The following is a 5,813-nucleotide window of genomic DNA, read 5'->3' on the forward strand; positions in this document are numbered from 1 at the left end:
ACCATTGCTGGGCGCCCTTTAGTCGCGGGAATGCGTTGACGAGGGACAGGGGGGGGGGGGGGGAGAGAGTTTTTTTCGTGTTGCTGACCTAGACGGGGGGGGGGGGGTGTCCTTTCTTCCCTTCGTCGCGTCTGCCAGGCCATGAACATACAAAGAAGGAAGAATGCCCTTCACGCTGTTTATATTACCCGCCGTGTTCTGAATGTGCCAAGACTCGAGTAGTAGCCTTTTTCGCCAGTTTGTCTCTGTTTGAAGGATTTGGGTTTCTTGGAAAGAAATCTTGTGGTCGGCGCCTTCGGAATGTTCGGCGACGGCGCTGCGTATTCGGTTGAATGTTCTGACGTCGTTTTCATGTTGTCTGATTCTTTCTTTTAGATTTTTGGTTTCTCCGATGTACGACGCCGGACAGTCGGCACAGCCCCACCACCTATTTTGTCTGTCTAGAACAGGTGCCCTGCCAAGTGTCTCCGCACCTTACGCTCTCTCCCCCTTCCTCTCCTTTGTTACGACGGACCTTGGATGGATGGATGGATGGATGAGGCTGAACCCTTTAAACCGGGCGGTGGCATACGCCACCTAGCCATGACTATTAACATATTTTGTTTAAAAGCGGCACACCGCCACCTCCGAAGAATACCCCCTGAAGAAGGTTCCGAAACGTCGGGCTAGTAAATTTCCTTATTTGGTTGGAGTCAATCTCTAAGTCTTAATCAATTTTCCCAACCAGACAGGTAATTCTGTCGAAATGTTTAGCTTCGAATCTAGGCTGTGCCTTTTACGCGGACGTCATTACACTATGGGCAACCAAGGGCTCCTATAGAGAACGGCAATATGTCCTGCAAAACGCTATAGACAAGATTCAAAGCTACCTTCAGGCGGCAGGTATGACCTGCGCCCCAAACCACCGCGCACCCAGTCCAACCGTGCACCCCCACATCACCTGACGACTGCCGGACAAGGTATCAACAGAACCCCGGTAGCACGAATCCTGGGCACGCACATACAAGATAATAACAGCGTAAAGACGGCAATAGACAAACTCAAACACACCGTAAAGAGTATTACAACACTCATAGCTATAATAGCTAGAAGTAAAGATGGGATGACAGAAGGCGAGACATTACGCCTCGTACAGGCCTTCGTCCTCACCCGAATCACCTTCGCTCTGCCCTTCCAAGCTACACGCAAGACCGAAATAGAAAACATCGACAAGCTCATAAGAATCGCATAGAAAGCTGCACTCCAACTTCCGAATTGCACGAGCACAGACAGACTCATGTCGATCGGCATAAATAACACATATGAACTGGCAGCCGCAACGCTCATCGCACAAAGAGAACGACTCAACACCACACACCAGGGCAGAAAACTACTGCAAAGACTGGGATAACCGCTCACCCCCCAATACTGCGGAGACGACACAGTCATCGTACCGATGCACCCATGGGCTCGCATCATCGTGGAACCGGTCCCCAAGAACATGCAAAGCCTGCTGCTAGAAGCGCTAGCTAGTTTAATTGCTGCTCGGAGGGCTTAAGATGGGTGTTTTTGTTCAACCTGGTCTCGCCAAGTGAAACGGCTGCGAAGGAAGGGAAGAGACAGCTAGCGCATTTTGTCAGTGATCGTCGCTTGACCAGCGAAATACAATGGGAGGATTAAGTGCCAGTGGTGGGCGCCCGTCGCGGCGACGGTGCCGAGATTAGGCAGAGGCGCAGCTCATGACATGCCTGACACGTGGTGAGGCGAGTAGAGCCGGCTGGCACTGAGCAAGCGTAGAGGGTGCGTGACGAAGCCATTAGCACCCAAGAGTACACAAAGCGACCTAAAGAAGAGGCAATATCGGTGCTTCGTCACGTACAGTCGACCTGACAGCAAAAGCTTAGATGTCCCTGACCGTCGCTGGCTCCTGATGTGCGCGTGCCGGGCGTGTAATGGGCACAGAAAGCGTGAACGCAGTACTCAGGCACCTTTCCCATTGTAACCAGTTCTTGCATTTCGTTTCGGAGACCGCAGCCAATTGACCATCGCGAAAAGCTTCTCCCAGCAAGCATTTACTGAATAGGGGTACGTGAGCCCAAAGTGTTGTTTGACAGGTTTCATTAACGTATGCCCGCAGCTACTACGCTATCGGTTTTTCTAAGTGCGAGCGGGGAAGGGGTCAATCACTGCGGCTTGCAGGTACTGCCTGCTTATTAGGATTTTTTTGAACCCATTGTGCTGGGCTCTGTGGCTTTGCGCGGGAGCACACATGCTATGTATCTGTCACCCCCCTCCCTTTCTTGGAGCGCTGTTTGTATTTGCACGGCCGCTGGATGCAAGCGCTTGCATTTTTTTTTTTTTTTTGAGATTGTTGTGGAAAGGGGTGAAAAGTTGGGTTAAGTGCAACGCGATAACTGTCTCTCAATAGAGGACACCTAGCGCTTGCCTCCAGCGGCTGGGGTATTTGTTGTTTTGGGGGAGAGGGAGAAAGACACCGTAAAAGGTGGTGGAGAAAAGGGCGCTTGAAAGAAGCGCAATACTGGAAGTGCCGGCGAACAAGACGATCCTAGTACAGTATTCGTGATTGGTGCGTCGGCGGACCACTCACAGCCACTCGGTGGTGATTGGGTGGTAAATTCTTGGGGCGGGGCACCGGAGGGTAGAAAACGTGGCCCCGTTGCCCCGTCCAAGCGTTCTGGACAAACTAAGGTGCTATGCACCATCCGTCTTGTATGTGTTTTGTATTTGTAAATAATTGTAAATAGAAAGTATGTGTGTGTGTGTGTTTTTTTTTCTCGTCATCTCTGTGTCTACTTCAACCCCGCGAACCCGTCGCCGCTATCGTTAGCGGTAGTACATCCTCTACTTGCGTAGACCGGCTCTGGCGGTGCGTCTCGGACGCCCAGGTAGAGGAGTGGTACAAGAAGAACCTGGACTTTACTACAACCAAAAGCGCCGGCAAGCGCGAGCACGAAAACTCCTCCAGAGAAGGAACGATCCTGATACTTACTACACCGACGCTAGCCTTTACTCCACAGCACCACAAGGCCCCAGGAAAACGGCATACGCAACGGTAGTAACTAACCAAAAGAAAGTGGTGGCCTGCGCATCTATACGCACCAGACCAAGCGCCACCGCGGATGCAGCAGCCATAGCCCTCGCAATCAAAGAAGCAGAACGAAGAGGCCGCTCCGCATATATCCTGACGGATTCACAGGCCACCTGTCTGTTATATCTTAGAGGCACACTTCCCAGGTGCGTCACCGATATCCTGGGCGCCACGCTGACTGAGGACCATGAGGTCGTCTGGTGTCCTGGGCACACAGGCCTGGAAGGCAACGAGGAGGCCGACTGCGTAGCTCGCGGACTTGCTGGCCGAGCCGCAGAAGACTCTTCGAGGCCCCTCACAAACCACCATGAAGATCCCATCCCGAGCAGACAGATTTTGGAGGACCAACGCCTGACCAGACGGAAGTACGCTCCTCCACATCCCAAGTTAAGCAACCAAGACGCCAGGGACTGGCGCCGCCTTCAAACCAACACTTACCCGTACATACCAAGGTTGCACGCAATGTTTCCAGAGGTATACACAACCAGTGTATGTCCCTGGTGCAACGACCACACAGCCACACATTACATACCAGCGTACGGAACGCCCAGCCGAGGCAGTATCCAGGTTGGTGAGCTCATCACAGACACTCACAACGTGGTCTTGGGAGGCACGATTTTCCGAGCTGGCACTGGGAAGCCAACTGGCGACCCTGGACCATGCTCGACGAGCCGCCGCGGCCAGTGGGGCTCTACAAGAGGGCTCCACCCAAAATTAACCACACCACTCTTAGTACAATAAAGTTTGTTTATTCATTCATTCATTCATTCATTCATTCATTGGCATTAACATACAGCGCGTAGAGTTGTCAGCGCTGAGTCAGTAATATTAGATAATATACTACAACACCATGTCGGTTGATCGACGAGTTCAGTAAGCGATAAATCAACGTAAGATTAGGGAAAAGCATGTGACCCAGCCTGGTTGTGTGCTACCGATACGTTTGATCAGCTTATGCTAGGAGAATTAAAATCGCTAAGTACAATTAGGGCTGCGTTAAACAATTGTAAGCGCATGTTGCATGCAACTCATAAGGAAATGTATTACTGACACCTGGCGGATGGAAACACCGACGATTACTGGACTGGAACAACACTCCAAGAAAAGTAATATACATTAGACTGACGTACCAACCCTTATTGTCAAGGAATCAGCTGTAGGCGTGTGTTAATATTTTAGCCTTTCGAGTAACTAAGCGAATATTGTCCCTATTTAATTCGGCCTTTGAATCCAATAGTCGCTATTCATAATTACGAATATTTTTCGAACAGATTTTCTTTATATTTCGGAATTATCAATTGTGCTCAATGAAGCGTAAAGTTGGAGCAAAAGTACTACCACGAACCCAGAACTAGGATCCCAACAGTAGAGATAGCCGCAATCATGAAGGCATAGCATATAGTCAAAGAGTGCACGAACACTTACGGACGCTAAGAAATAGCGATGTCGAACATGGCAGCACCAACAGCTCCCGCTTCAGCGTGCATTCGTACAAACGCTATTCTAAAACTGTCTAATGGCGGAAAAGAGCCTACGTAGAGCATCACGACAGAAGACACTCAGATTGGGAGGCACTATAGCTTGAATACGCGGGATACACGTGTATGATGCGAACGTATAGACATGGCCGACGCGGGTCAAAGAGTATAGTATCTGTTCGTATCAGCTTAGTATCTGATACGGGTTGTATTTAGAACCAAGATATTAAACTTATTTCGGCAAGTTGGCGGAGTGCGTGAAGCCTGCTTCACCTCCGCCGCGGGTCGGCCCGGTATTGCGCTATATTCGGGTACGGTTTTTGGTCTACGAACATCAATCCGCCGGCAACTATACAGCTTCGCTGTAAAAGATAGGCAAACAACTTGAATTGCAATACGTCACGCAATACATACCTTGAAGGCTGCTATTAGTTGCACGAACGTCTGCATGTGCAGAAAGGCCGTCTCGCGTCATCGCGCACGGTTCTGCTAGTATATAGTGCGGCGGAAACTGGTGTGGCTTTTGGGATGTCAGACCCAGTCGGCAACTGGAAAATTCGGTGGCCTCTGTGCGCTGGCGAATTCCGCATATTTACGCGTTTCCAACATCATGCTGCGATCGAACGCAGGGCTATAGAGACGCCTCTTTTTTTTTTTTTTTTTTCAGGCAGCGTGTTTTGCCACTTCCAGTATAGGAACAGCGTGTCTGTCACGGCCTATACTCGCTGGATTAAGCATATACAACGTCCCTCGGTCTTTCGTCACGACCTCGCAAAGCTCTAAAGTGGGACGACTGTGCCGAAAGCACTATAGAGCAGCACGATTTATTTGCCACTAAGTGCTCACACGTTTGTCTGGCCAGCCTCGCCGACTCGCCCTGCTCTTCTTACTTTTGTTTACGGAATTTCCAGCCACTTCACCCATGCGCTTATAACTTCGCATGCATATCGGCCATAATGTTCCTCCGTCCACCAAATTTGTTATCGGTGGCATATAGTTCCTCCAATGTGGCGTGCTAAATTCTACACTGTAATTGAACGACCCACTTAATTTGAACTTTGATCATACATCACCCATAACCTTCCCCTATATTCACGGAATATTAATGAGGTACTATAGTCGGGCACAACTTAAGAAAGGAGGAGAGGCCCGGCATGCCTTTATGGAAGGTGGACGTCGAATGGCACGCCTTTATTGCGTGGCAAAGTAACCGGACAGCAGTCTGGCTGCCGGTGAACAACTATAAG

At 50.1% G+C, this 5,813-nt stretch overlaps 1 non-coding gene across 1 annotated transcript; it reads left to right on the top strand.

Moving 5' to 3' along the window:
* Positions 1-4,711: 4,711 nt before the first annotated feature.
* Positions 4,712-4,893, top strand: LOC119457192 (U2 spliceosomal RNA). Its single transcript, XR_005193187.1, has one exon. It is a non-coding gene; the product is annotated as a U2 spliceosomal RNA (small nuclear RNA).
* Positions 4,894-5,813: the final 920 nt, after the last annotated feature.

Source organism: Dermacentor silvarum, chromosome 6, assembly GCF_013339745.2.
Source record: "Dermacentor silvarum isolate Dsil-2018 chromosome 6, BIME_Dsil_1.4, whole genome shotgun sequence".
Taxonomy (NCBI): domain Eukaryota; kingdom Metazoa; phylum Arthropoda; class Arachnida; order Ixodida; family Ixodidae; genus Dermacentor; species Dermacentor silvarum.